The following is a 14,323-nucleotide window of genomic DNA, read 5'->3' as shown; positions in this document are numbered from 1 at the left end:
TAAAAATTAAAAACTTTCAGTGTTTCATACAATAATAACAATCTCACGTAGAAAAGTGTTTGGAAATATTGGAGAGGAGGAGACGCACGTGAAGAAATGGACTGGAGAGGAGGAGACGGATGGAAGGGAATAGCAGTGTGAAGGAAATAGGAAGGAAACGTGGCAAGGACACGGTGGTGTCACCGTGTGTGTCCCAGGACAGGATTACACACATCAGGGGTCACTGTGTGTGTGTGTGTTCCCTGTCCCAGGCAGCACCAGCCACGTTTGCTCTGCCTCCAGAAACTCCTTGTAATTTGTGTTGCAGTTTCCAGCAGGAGTTCGCAGCCACCCTCTTTCCTTCCGTCCTTCTCTCCCAGTATTTCCAGTCAGAGCCAGGCTGCACAGAGGAAAACCGCTGGAGTACAGAAATCACCACTCTGGTGACCGATTCTCAAACCAGGCACTGAGATGGGGGAAAAACAAACCACAAGGAGATACAAAGAAACCTGCCTATGATTGCTCTGTCAAGCGGTGATCACCCATTCCCTGCCTTCCAGAGTGTGGAAATCAGGCTTTTCTGCCCTCATTTGTTGGGATTCCTTTGGGATCTGCAGGAAAAGGGCAGTTTGTACATAGGTTATACAGTAATTATGAAACCCAAGGACACCACAGCTGTGGTTTTTCTGAGCTCACAGGGCCACAGGGACAGAATGCTGCCACCAAAGTGCTCAAATGCACATAAAAAACACCAATATTGATGACAGACCAAGCCAATATTACTATTTTCCTGCCATGAAAAAAATTACTCACCTTCCTAGGCCTGGAGAAGTGTCTGCTGTTACAGCAAATTGATTTTTGCCCTTCAAGAGAGGAAAAGATCTCAGCCTTGCAATCACAGGCATGGCATTTTGATTAAATTAGAGACCCATTAACGTGAGCATTTCTGGTCCATGATGAGGGCAGATAAAGTGACCTTGATTCATAGAGCCATTTTCCAGCCTGGGATGCTGGACAGCCAACACCAACCTCGCTGCAACCCTCAAGGGTCAAAGACTGGCATTCATTAGGATTGGACTCCACACAAAGCCAGGCAGGTCAGGTGTTGTGAAAATAACACCGAGAACCTTTGCTGCTTTAGGGGAATTTGAGTCCCTGCAGGATGAAGGACTGCTAGGAGCAGAGGAGTTCCTGTGACAGGGAATGGTGAGCACAGCCCTGCTTGGATGTGTCCCAGAAGTGTGATTTCTGTCTCCACGGGGTGTGTTGATGCCTTTGCTTTGACAGTGAGAGTCACCAGTGACACAAGGCGAGAGCTGGGCCAAATGGACACTGTGTGCTCCAGCCCCAGTGCTGCTGCTGCTGCCAGGAGGGTTCAGTGCTCCAGATCATTCCTGTCCCAGGGCATCAGACATGGCATCAGCTCTGGATTTGATGATCCTCGTGGATTATTCCATGATCAGGCTGCACACAGAGGCCGCAGCAGCCCCACATCACCAGCCCCAGGGGCTCGGGGGCATCTCTGCATGTCCCACAGGCTGGGCTCTGGCTGGAAGCAGCTCTGGGAGCAGCCAGGGAGGCACCTCACCTGGCAGGTTGCACCAGTCATTAGGGCAGTTAATTAAGAACTGAAACAACCCAAGATTCACGTCCTTAGAGCAAACCTCCTGCAAGAGAAGGGCCCTGGCCAGGGGTCCCAAACAGGCGACACCACGTAGGAGACACAGTTCACACCTGGGTGAGTTCCAGACCTGAGCACCCATGGGTGTTTTCCCTGGCTGTGCCCTAATTCTGGTAACCTGGATCTGGCTGTGAGCAGGGCTGTGGCTGTGGTGACCCAGTATGGCAAAAGTGCCAGCACTTCCTTAGGGAGTGTAAATCTCCGCTCTGAAGCGGAGCTGTGTGTGTGTACAGGTGCAGCCATGGGGAACTGTGAATCACCAGAGGCTGCAGGGACCTCAGGGATCACCTGGAGCTGATTCAAGCGATCCCTCCCCACATGACTGATGTTTTTATCACCCTTTTTTTTTTAAAGCTTCCAAGGGCAGAGGTTGTAAGACCAAACATCCTGTTCATGCAAATCTGATTTCCTGGAAGTTCCGCCCGTCCAGCAGCACAGCGGGGGATAGTGGCACATGGAAATGCCATGGGGGGATCAGTGATGGGAGGAGTTCTGCCTTCACCTCCTGCCGTTCCCACATCAGCATGAGCCTCTCTCCTGCCTCCCACACCCAGGCGGCTCCTTCCACAGCACCAGCGGCTCCTCTGGGGGTCCCCACCTTGCTGTGGTGTTTGTAGGGATCTTTCCCAGTCCCTGTACTCACGGCCCGGGGCACACGGAATTGCGCAGAGCCGTGCAGCAGCCGAGCCCAAACCTGCTCGGCAGCCCCGGCACCTGCTGCGGAGCCAAGGGCAGCCCCCGCCGCGGGCACTGCTCTGATGAGCTTCCCAAATCCCAGACCAGCTCCTCCGGTGCTGCCGCCGCCGGCCAGGGCTGGGGACAGGAGTGCCCGGCGCGGCACTGAGTGCCACATCTCGTCCTCTGGGACTGTGCCTTACCCGGGGCTGGGAGGGAACAAAGCCCTCCGGGCTCTGGCATCTCATTCCTGCCCCTGAGCCTCGGTGAAATCGCTGAGACCACCCTCCCTGCTCCCAGGCACAGCGGTGGGGGAGCTCTGCACGCCCCAGCACATCCTGCGCGGCGCAAGAGCCGCCCCCTCTGCCTTTGTTTTTGCTGGGATTGCAGGAAAGGAAGGAATGTGAGGCTGGACTGAAGCAGGGCTCGTCCCTGGGCCTCCACCCCATCCATCACCAAATCTCTGGCTCCTTCCTGGTTTTCCTGCAAGATCAGCTTTTACCAGGAGCAGGGAGGTGCCACAGGGAGGGCACATGGAGTCTTCCCAGCACAGGAGCCCTCACTGTCCCCAGCACAAGGAGCTCTCGGTGTCCCTGCCGTGGGAGCCCTCACTGTTCCCACCCCGTCTGACCCATGGCAGCCTTGGACCCGGGAGCAAAACACCAAACCAGGGCTGGATTAGGGAACTGGCAGTCCCAAAGCGCCCCAGGGAAAAGAATATTCCCTTCTCCCTTACTACTGTCCCCGAGGGAGTTGCTTATCCAGCTTTGCAGTTGGAAAGAAAAGCCCTGACGCAATCCCGCCGTTGCCATGGCGAGGAGTGCGGCCGCTGCGCTTCCCTGTGACCGGGATTTACCGAGTTGTAGGACAAAGCCACAGGGAGCGGGGAGGGACAGGATCCGCAGGGATCAGGTCCTTAGCGAGCGGGGGGAACAGATCCACAGAGAGCAGAAGGACTGGATCCACAGCGAGTGAAGGGATCGGATCCACAACAGAAAAGTGCAGGAGATCAGGGCTGGCACAAGTTGCCCTGAGGTGACGAGGGGATCCACAGCAGAGTCGGGACACCCAAAGTGGAGTACTAGGAAATGAGCTGAGGTCAGGGGGGATTCGGGAGCGGAGATAGCAGTGCAGCCAGCTGGAGGCAGGGGGAATTCAGGGCTGGGAATGCCGGTGCACCCGGATTGAGGTCAGGGGGGATTCAGGGTTGGGAATGCCGGTGCACCCCGGCTGAGGTGAGGAAGATGGTGAAAATAAGCATGTGGTAACCATGGCAACCATGTAACTGACTTGGCGCTGAGCAGCAGCTTTATCAGGGCTGGTGCTTCCCAGCCAGAGTATGGAAAACCAAATCTTGAGTGTCAGACCATCCCTACCTGCCCAAACACAGCCAAATTTAGAAACTACTGCACCCAGCGTCTCCAGCAGAAGCCTCATCACCCCTCACAGGCCACTCTAAGGTGTTACTGTGGGAGTTTTGCCCTTTTCCTCCAGCATTCCCAGCTCACCAGCACAACATTCCAGCCACTGTCACACATGAATGCTTTTCCAGCATAAACCCTTCACCTCCCAGTTCTGCCACACCAGAGAGCCCAGCCACGCCATGGACAACATGGTTCAGGGCAGCAGCACTGACTGCTCACTCCCACGGGATCCAAAACTGCCTGGAAAACCCAGATGGGGGCTGCCCCAGCTGTTTTCCCCAAGAGTGAGCTCTCCCCCACATCTGCCAGGGTCCCTCTGCACAGAACACAGCTGCTCCGGTGTAGGAAAAGCAGCAGCAGCAGCGACGTGCGATTTCTTGCTCCCACCTTCCCTCCTGTCACCCTCCCGGCTGCATTAAGGACTCAGTTCAGTTATATAAGCGCTCATTAATCATCATCTAAGAGTATTAGCAGCATTGAGTTCTTAAGGGCAGGAGATGCTACCCAAGGACAGGACAAACAGCCTCCGACCGCCTGACACCGGTCGACCTTGCGGGACAGAGGGCTGGAGACGCAGGAAGGGTTTATCACAGCCTGCAGGGGAAAAGCTGCCAAGAATCAGGAACATCGTATCCCTCCCTAGCAAGGGGTAAAGTACACATCGAGGGAGGCCAACCCAGGTGTTGAGAGAAACTGGAGCTTTTCCAGACCCCTTGGGCTCCTCTGTACACTCCTCAGGCGCTGCCTCACACTGCAATTTGCTGCCACGATTTGCGGTGGGGCTGATGGTCTCACACTCCCTACAATCCCGTGCAGGGTGGCCTTTGGTCCAGCTCCCCTGCACAAGAGGAGCTTGTGCAGGGCTCCCCAGAACCCCGGTGTGCCCCCAAGACCCCGGTGTCCCCCCTCACTCGCTGTGCTCCTCAGCAGATTGCTGTGTGCTGCTGTTTCCCTGCAAGGGCACGTGAATCACCTTGAGCCCACAGCCCTCCCCGGGTGATTTTATTGCCATCGGCACGAGGGGCGGCCCGGCGGAGCGAGCCGGTATCTGCGGGAAAAGCCACGATTGCAGAAATCCCTGAACTGCAGCATCAACGTTTTTTCCTGCCCAGAAGGTTCCCGCGCCCTCGCATGAGCTCATCCTGCACCGTCCCCTTTCCGCGCCTCCCGTAACCCAACCTCTCGCAGCCCCGCGCCGCAGAGCAGGAATGAGACACGACAGCGGAGCAGATTCTTGGCTCCGTGGGTCACTCTCTCCCCGCGCTGCCTCTCGGGAAGCTCCAAGTCATGCGACTCCTTCTCTTTTTTTCCCCTTAAGGTGGGGAAACGAATCGGCAAAGTTCCCCCGCTCTCCCCCCTCTCGCGCTGATCCGAATGGAGGCAGGTAGAGGCAGCGTCTGTGCCTCCAGCAGCACCACACCTGCCCTGGGAGCCGGGCGTTCCGCAGGGAAAGGCCAGATCCTGGCGCTGCACAGGCTGGTGCCACCCAGCACAGCTGCTCTGACACAGGGGAGCGACTCCTGGAGCAATCAGCGTTTTGGTGGGGCTTGGCAATGCTCCTGCCAGAGCAGCAAAGACCCGCAGCGCCCATCGGGATGAGCTGAAGGGGAGCGGGGGCTGAGGTCCCCTCTGCCACATCCCCGGGATGGCAGTGCCACGTAGCCCCGCGCCGCTGGAAATCCTCCTCCCACAATCCCCAAAAGCGCTGGAAGCGGCAGCTGGCTGCTCCCAGCAGCCCGGAGCTGCCCCAGAAAGCTGAGCTCCCCCGGCATCGCTGCCGTGCCGGGAGCTGGACGTGACCTGCTTCCAAACGCAGCGGGATGGAGGATGGGAGGGAGCTGCAGGATCCGTGCCAGCCCCACGCCCCGAGAGCAGCAGGAGCCACCAAGAACTGACACCGGCTCTCCCCAGCCTGAGCCCCTTCCCCACGGCTCTAAAAGCTCAGAAAATGCTTCATTTTCTCCTGCCTGCTGCATGACCCCATCCCAGCTGGTGGCGGGGCCGCAGGGTGGAGGGGGATTTCACCTTTTAACAGCATCTCAGAGCCCCCTCCCCTGCTGCCTCACACCGGCATTCCCTCGCCCCAGCCCGGGGGGTTCTGGTGCGGGCCGGGGCCTGGCAGAGAGAGCTGCCATTGTTCAGCGTGTTCAGCAGCCAGGGGGTCCCTGCCGCGGCCCCCGGTAGCGTCCCACGGGTGCCGGGGTGCTGAGCGCTGCCGTGGCCGTGGCAGCAGAGGGCAGCCACGCTACACGCACCGATCCTGCCCACGCGGCACCGCACGCGTGTGCCCGCACATCCCACGCGTGTGCAACGGCTGCGCCGTGCTCGTCGGCAACCCCGTGTCACCCCGTGCCCCGGGGTCCTGCCCGCATCTCCTCAGCTCCTGGCTGCAAACGGGGCGGATCCTGGCGCCCAGCGCCCCCTCAGCACCCCACAATCTCGCCACAGAGCATCAGGCTCTGCCCACGTCCACAGGGTTGAACACGTGTGGCCGAGGCAGACGTGGGCTCCCCACGTGGACCCCCAAGTGCCGTGGCTGTGGGTGGCCCGGCAGAGGGTGCAGGGCACAGCAGGAGCTGCCTGGGGACAGGCGCTGCCTGCCCGAGCCCCCCCAGCCTCACGCAGAGCTGGTCACAGGGCTCGTCCCGGCTGTGCTGAAGGTGTGGGTGGTCCTGGGGCTTCTCTGGCACATGGCCCAGTTCTGGCCACCACCCTGTGCTCCCCCCGTGCACCAGAGACCCCCACACACACACCAGACCTCCTGCAGCCCCCCCAGCGGGGTCCCACTGCCTGTGTGGTGCAGCCAAACAGTGCTGGGTCCCCCAGCCGCCCACGTGGGACCGTGCACACATGTGGACACACATGCACAGAACACACGTGTGCAGGAACTCACACACAGGTACCTGCACCCCCATCCCAGCACGGGGGCTGCTGCCGGGTGTGTGTGGGGTCACCTGCCCCCAGAGCCCCACACGTGTGACCACAACCAGGATGTGACAGCGCTGGCCGGACCCAGCACTGTGTGGGAAGGGTCAGAGGTAGTGGCAGTGCGAGGTTCCCCTGTCCCTGAGCTGCCCCTGTCCCCAGGTGACCGTCTGTGACAGAGTGAATCCCACGCTGCCAGTGCCTCAGTTTCCCTCCCAGGACTGCTGCAGAAAGAACCAGACAGTTCCAAGGACCCCGTCTGCCAGTGCTGCCCCGGAGTGGGGTCCCCGAGCCCCCACAGCCCTGCACAGGCAGAGCACACATCAATTCCTGCATGTGTGCACACCCAGACACGCGTGCACGATCTGCACCGGCACCGTGCACACGCGTGTGCAACCACACACCTGGGAAGTCCCACGTGTAGAACCCCACGCGTGGATCCAGCCAGCCCCCCACACCCTCACCCCTCCGTGGGCCTGGGCCCCTCGGCAGCCCCGCACCCGCTGCGCCCCATTGCAGCGTCGCCGTGGCAACGCTCCAGATTTATCAATGGAGACACTGCGGAAACGCTCCGGGGGAGGCGGGAGGGAGGGGTGTTCTGTGGGAGTTGGCGGGGGACAGACGGACAGACGGATGGCTGGGGGGGGCTGGGGTGCAGGACGGGCTGTCGCACTTGCAGAGTGACACACACGCGTGTGCGGGGGTGCGCTGTGCACACATGTGTGTGAGGGGAGCTGCAAATGAGGGTGGCTGAGTACTCTGGCTCTTCCCTGCGCACTTTCCCCAAGGTTTTCCCAGCCCTGGAGCAAAGCCCTGGCGGCTGGCAGGGGGCTCTGTGGGCACAGGGAGAGGGTCCTGAGGTCCAGCATTCCTGCCTGATCTGTCCTTGTGGCTGCTGACAGCAGCGAGGGACAGAGCCAGCAGCTCCCAGCTCCGAAAGCGGTCAGGGCGATCCAGGAGGGGAGAACTCTGACCCCAGGGAAGTGGCCAACATGTACCAGGGGTTGTCAGGGCTACGGGGTTCCCCCTTCCTGGAGAAGTGCTGCTGGTTTCACACATGGGCCGTGACTCAGGCACCCGACTCTATTCCTGTCCTGTCCCTGACTCAGCGTGCGGCTCCAGGCAGGACACGCTCTTCCCAGCCCCACACGCCCGCCACAGGGAAGAGGAAGCAGCTCAGGGATTCTCAGAACAGCAATGTCCCCAGCCAGTGTGGGGTCCTCGCCCTGTCCATCCACAGCAAGGCAGGAGCACCCAGAGCACCTGCACTGACCCCCAACCCTGCAGCCTTCAGCCTCAGAGGCTCTCCCTCCTGTGTGAGGCACCCGGATGCCACGGGGATGGGCACAGCTGCCCACACCCTGCACACAGCAGGGACCTTCCCTGCAGCTCTTCCAGGAAGGGCTGGAGAGGAGGAGATGGGGATGGGATGGCAGGTTCACACCAGCTCAGCACTTTCACAGATCTGGCGAGCCCCGTCACACCCGGCTCATCACATGCCTGCTCACACCCACCCCCCCGCGCCCGCCCCAGGCACCCGGCCAAACCCACAGCAGAAAGGGTGGAAAAAAATCCAGTAAGCGACTGACCGTTTTCCAGCCTCACCACAAAACATTCCTGACGTTCTGAGTGCGTGTGTGCACAGGGTTCCAGATCACACGGTGCTGGTGGTGGTGGCACAGCCCCATCGAGGACTGGGGACATGATGGTCCCTGTGCTGGGGCACAGCATCACTCGTGGTCACACACTGGCTCTGCCCTGGCTGCAGCAGGGCCTGGGGGAAGCACTTTTGCTCTGAGAACAGGCAGAACTGGCTGAGTGATGGCACCTCCAGGTCAGGGGCTGCAGGACCAGGACAAGCCACAGCTGGGCAGTCAGCTGCCACCCCAGAGCTCACTCCCAGCCCAGTGGGCACACAGCCGAGCCGCAGGATGCCCGGACAGGCCGGCCATGCTGTGAGCCAGGCAGTTGCCTACAGTTGGGTTTTACACCTGCCGGCCCAGGGAGCGGCCACACAGCCCCAGCCCAGGTGAACTTGGACCTTGGAAATCCCCAGCTGCCAGAGCCTGCTTGGCCCTGACCACTGCAGCTCCTGCAGCAAGGACAAAAGGCAGGTGTTTGGAGATCCCCAGAATCAGCAGTGCTCGTCAGCCCCTGTCCCGCACTCAGGACCCTCAGGTCTGTCCTGCTGGCTGCAGGGCAATGTGTGCCCTGTGCACCTGTGACATGGCACGTGGCAGCAGCTCCGTGACTGTTCCCAGTGCCGTGACCACTGTGGGAGATCAATGACTGGGGTGCACCAGCAGCTCTCTGGTGCTGGGGCGCGGAGGAAGCTGCCAGCGCAGCTTCACACGGGCTCGCCTGTTTGTTTGTTTAACACATGAGTCATTCCCCGATCACGGTGTCCCCGATCAAGGCGTCCCTGTCCCTGTGTCCCCATCCACACCTGCCTGCTGCCTGTGCTGACTCACTGCTGGCCATGACCCCCTCACTGCCACCCACCAGCCCCCAGCCCCACCGAGGGTGCTGCAGCTCCTTAGGAACACTCGGGGTTCGCTCAGGAAGGCAAACCCAGCTGTGCTGAGCAGCACCTGGGGTGAGAGCTGGCGAGGACCAGGGTTAAAGGGGTTTGGCTGAGGCAGCAGCAGCACCGTGCCGGGTCACGGGCAGTGACGTGGGGGCAGAAGGCCACAGGCAGCGTGGGCAGAGTGGGTGAGGGCGAGCTCAGCAGAGCCGAGGTGGCTGCACCAGTCATTGCGAAAGTGAATCTGGTGTGCAGGGCCTGGGAACGGGCTAGTGGAGAGGGGGCAGCTGCTGCACCTTGCTGTGACTCGCAGAGGCTGCCGGCGCCGTGACACCGGGCCTTGGGTACTGAGTGCCACCACCAGCACAGCACCCTGGTGCCACTAACCCCCAGTGCAGCGCCGGAGGCACTACATGGCACTGCTGGCTCCTGGCACAGCACTCCGGGCATCACATGGCACCACTGATCATCTCCCTCAGCAGCCACCTGTCCCTGCCCAGGTCCACAGTGCTGCCTGCATGACACTGTGGCACCCCAGACCCTTGCCCAGCACTGGGCTGACAGCCAGAGCAGCTGCGGAGCCCGGTGCCAGCGGTGGCTGAGCGCCAGGGGCAGGTGGAGCTGCAGATCCACGGTAAACCCAGGGCAGGTGGAGCAGCCCCGGCCCCCCACGCAGAGAGCAGCCCCCTCGGGCTGGAGCTCAGGGCAGCACCCGGCACCGCTGCCCGGGGGTGGCACAGCCGGAGCCGCCCGGGAAACGTGCCCAATCCGGAACCCCACGCCCAGCTGGGGCGGGAGTCGGGGCGTGCACGGTGCCACCCCGAGCCCGGGGCATCCTCCTCCTGCGCTCCCCAAGGCACCGGCTCCCGGGGACCCTCCATCCCCACGACCCAGGCAAGGGACACGCGCGCCTAGCACGGCTCCGAGCCGCCCCACGGGGACCCTCAGCACCGCCACCCGTGTCCCGCCGGGCCGGCCGCGGGTCCCGCGGGCTCCACGTGGCCGCGATGGCCGGAGCGGCCGGGGGGGTGGGGAGCGGTAGGAATCCAGCACTGAGTCACGGCTTCCTCTGCGAGCCCGTGAGTCATCGCGGCAGCGCCAGGCGCCCGGGCCCGGCGTGCGGAGCCCGCGACGCGAGCACGGCTGCATGTGAGGGCTACCCCCGCGTGTAGGGGGGCCCTGCACACCCTCCCCGTCCGTGGGATTGGTGCGAACACACACACAGATGTGTCGGAGGGTACAAGCGCTCACAAATTGTGCGCACACCCGAGGTTTTGAATGCCCATGTTCTCCACGTGCACAAATTTGGGAGAACACGTCTGTGCAAGGCACACATGAGAACAGCCATGCAAGGATCCACGCTCGGCCCCACGCTGACCTGGAGCACTTTGTCACATTTGTACATCAGGCTGTGGAATGGAGCCCACCTGTGGGGCTGGGGCTCACCTGTGGGGCTGCAGCAGCAGTTTCTCCTGCACCTGAGGCTGTAGCTCCTCATTTTCGATGCCCTGGAGAGGAAGAAAAGGATGCGGGGAAACTCAGTCCAGCTGCAGATCCCTGCTGTGCCCCTGCTGCATGCCAGGGCTTTCTGCCACCACCCACGCAGAGCCCTGTGCAATAGGTGCCCATGTCCTCCCCACACAGTTGGGCCTGGGATGCACGGAAGGAGGGCTGCAGGGCACAACTGCCCACACACACAGCCGTGGGTGCACATGTGTGACCTGCACCCACCCTCACGTGCAGCACTGGGACACCTCCACTTTGCCACCTGGCAGTTGGCACCCACGGCTCCCCGCTGGCACTGGCTGCACCCCGCCCCTCTGGGGGGAGGTCCCCATCACTTTGGGGGGAGAGGAAAATTACACTCTGCAGATCCGGAGCTCAGTGCCACGACCACAGAGACGGGGGTGGGGTGCGAGTTGCGGGGTGGGAAGGGATGGTCAAGGTTATGCTGCTCCAAGCCCGGCCCACGATGGAAACCGCCGGGGCCGAGCTCCTGCCCCAGCCCGGGGGAGAGAAGGGAGGCCGCCCCCGCCGACGTGGCAGCCGAACCTCGGCGGGGCTGAGCCGACGGGACCCCCCCGTCTGCAGCCGTACGAACGAGGGGACCCCCGGGCTGTTGTCACCAGGATCCCCTCTCACACACACACACACACAGAGGGACCCCGGGGCGGTCCCGGGCCCCCCCAGCGCTCCGGCTGTGCGGTGGGAACGGGGGGCGGGGAGGGGGCGGTTGCCACGGTAACGGCGCTCCCCGCGCGCCGGGATGAATGGGCCGGGAGCGCGCGCGATCTATGAATGAACGAGCGGGGCCGGGAGCGCGGAAAGCCCGGGACGGATCACAGAGCACGGAGCGGAGCCTCGGGCACAGCCCCGCCTCCCGGCCAGGACCGCCGGTCCCCGGGAAGACCCCGCCCGCTCTGAAGCCCTCCAAGCTGCGACCTGAGCTGTGCCGGTAACCGGGGCCCGGGACTCGCGGGGTGCCCAGTGCCGTCCCGGTCTCTGCCTGCGGATCCGGGCCGGGCTTTGCCGCGGCGGCGGGCAGGGGTCTTGCGGGCCGGGGGCAACACCCGGCACGGATTCCGCGGGCGGAAGGGAACGGAGCAGGGTCTGACTGTGTCCCCGGTCCAGGACAGCCCCAGACCTCGACGTCCCGGTGGCCGAGGGGCTCCAATGCTGGACCCACTTCGTGCACCCCTGGCCTGGGCACCCCCAGGACTGACCCCGGTCATGGATGGGGGCTGCTGCTGGGGTACCGAGGGGACCCCAGCACCGAGCTGCCCTTCCAGGCTCTGGACTACCCAGAGCAGAGCGGGGGGAGCAGGAGGGTCCTTGGGGGATTCTCGGCTCCTCTGGGCCCCCCTCCCTGCCAGCCGCATGGCCCCAGCCCTGCCCGGCCCCCCCTGACCCCCTCACCTCCGCCCCTGTAAGCGGTTCCCAGAAGGCAGGATGGGAGGGGGGGCAGGATGGAGGCGGGGGGGGCACCGCCTCATCTTCCCAGCAGGGTCCGGGTCAGCCCTGGGTGTCACCGTCCCCCAGGACAGCCCGTTCCCAGCACAGGCCAGGGGCGGGGAGGGAGTGGGGAGGGGGCATTCCTGGGCTGCCTGGGGGCTGAGTCACCCCCGGCCACCGCGGCCACGCGCACACGCAGAGACACGCCACGGCCACACACGCAGCGGGAGCAGAACACACGGGGACACACGAGTGTGGCCCGGTACAGACGTGAATGCGCAGATCCACGCCGCGCTGCCGCCGCCGTGCACCTGGGGGACCCGCGAGTGGGCACACGCGGTGACATGAGCGGGAACACGCAGTGACACACACACAGCTTCGGACACGCAGAGACACGGCATCCACTCCCAGGGGCCATGTGCGCACAGACAATGCACACACATGTACACACACATATGGGTTTGGGGGCGGTGCAGGCACGTGCCCCTCTCAACCTCCGCCCGCACAGCGCAGCCAAGGGCTGAGCATCCTCCAGCTGTCACCATCACACGTGGGGACCTCCCCCAGGACCCGTTCCCGGGGGATGGAGGCCGGGGGCTCGAGGGGGGGCCCCGGGAGCCGGTTGTGGGGGCGTGCGGCCGAGCGTCGCCGGGGCTGCGTCACGGCTCTGACGCACCGTCGCTACCTGTGGGTCCCGCTGCTATAAATAGCCCCGCGCACGCCCCATCTGCCGCTCGCACGGTGCATTGTGACGGGGGGGGACATCCCGCTCCGTGCCCCCCGCGCCACCCCGGCCCAGGGGCCAGGTGGCCTCATGCCAGCCCCGAAAATCTGAGCGGTGGCCGGAGGGGGGTAGCTCGGTGGTGGTGGCACTGTGCCACTTGGCAGGGCCTGGGCTGGCAGGGCCCGCTCGGACGTCACGAGAGCTCCTCGAGGTCCTCGTAAACACGGTGACGCACCGGCGCTGCCCTCTGGCCCCGTGTCCCCACCGGCCCCGTGTTTGCCCTGGCCCCGCTGCCCCGGGCCGTGGTGAGGGGACGAGACCCCCACGGCACAGCCTGAGGGGTTGGGGTCACACAGGGGTTACCCCATAACCATGCCCAGTGTCACCAGGGCCATGTAAGCGCCATCCCCTGTGGATGCCAATGGGGGGGAGCTGAGCCGGTGTCCCCTCCCACAACACCTCAGCTGAGAGATGCTTTTGGGAGGTTCTCCAAAAGGAGGGGAGAAGGGAGATTTGGGGGTTTTGTCGCTGTCAAGGGCAGGCAGCCAGGCTGGGACACCCACTGTGACCAGTACTGGTTCCCAGCGCAGCTCCTGCCGCTGCTCCGTCCCCGCTGCGACCTCAGCCCCGGCGGGTGGGGGTCTGTGGGGATGCGCTGGCGCCGCGCCCCCGGCCCCGCCGCCCCCGTGATGTCACCGCCCATGCACGCCGGGCTCCACCGGCCGCGGCTGCCGGCCAGGCTGGGGGAGCCGGGGAGGCCCCGGCCTTGGCGAGGACACGGGGGGGACTCTCTGCCCCACCATGGGCTGGGAGGGAGCCGGGGCAGGGGTGTGTGCACCCCTGTGCACACGCAACAGCCACGCGTGTCCGCCTGTGTTCCACGCGTGTGTGCGTGCACTGCACACCGGCTGTGTGTGCACCCCCACAGCCCAGCCCAGGGGTGCTGCAAGCCCCTCGCAGCAGCCGGGGTGTTCAGCCCTCCCTGGGGACCCCCAGACTCCCCAGCAGCCTGGGCACGCAGGGGCTGCCTCCGCAGCGGGGCTGTGCTGCACACGCGTGCACATTGGCTGCGAGCTCTGCTTCCACACGCGTGTGCAAGGGGCCCGTGGACATGTGTGGGGCAGTGGGAAGCTGTGGGGAGCGCCGTGGGGCCGCGGCCGGCGGGCGGGGTGAGACATTCCTCACGGCGCTTGTTATTTTATCTGGTTCAAAGTCAGTTCCTGGAATGTTTTTAATTCCAGGATCCATCCCTGCGCCGGCAGCTCCCGGGCCCCCCCCGCGGCCGCCTCTGCACCCCACACCGGGACTGCGTCCTCACAGCCCGGCCCCACAGCAGCACCGGGGGCTCAGTGTGGGGGCTCAGCTTTTCGGTGAGCTCTGCACCCTCAGGGACACCCAGAGGGCACCCATGGGTGCCCCAGCCTTGGCAGGTGCCCCGC

At 63.6% G+C, this 14,323-nt stretch overlaps 1 protein-coding gene across 1 annotated transcript in view; it reads left to right on the top strand.

Moving 5' to 3' along the window:
* THOP1 (thimet oligopeptidase 1) overlaps positions 1–14,323 on the top strand; it is a 319,814-nt gene that overhangs the window by 213,239 nt on the left and 92,252 nt on the right. The window lies entirely within an intron of this gene.

This window comes from Sylvia atricapilla, chromosome 26 (assembly GCF_009819655.1).
Source record: "Sylvia atricapilla isolate bSylAtr1 chromosome 26, bSylAtr1.pri, whole genome shotgun sequence".
Classification (NCBI taxonomy): domain Eukaryota; kingdom Metazoa; phylum Chordata; class Aves; order Passeriformes; family Sylviidae; genus Sylvia; species Sylvia atricapilla.
Note: the sequence above shows the minus strand (reverse complement) of the source record. Positions and strands in the feature narration are given on the sequence as shown.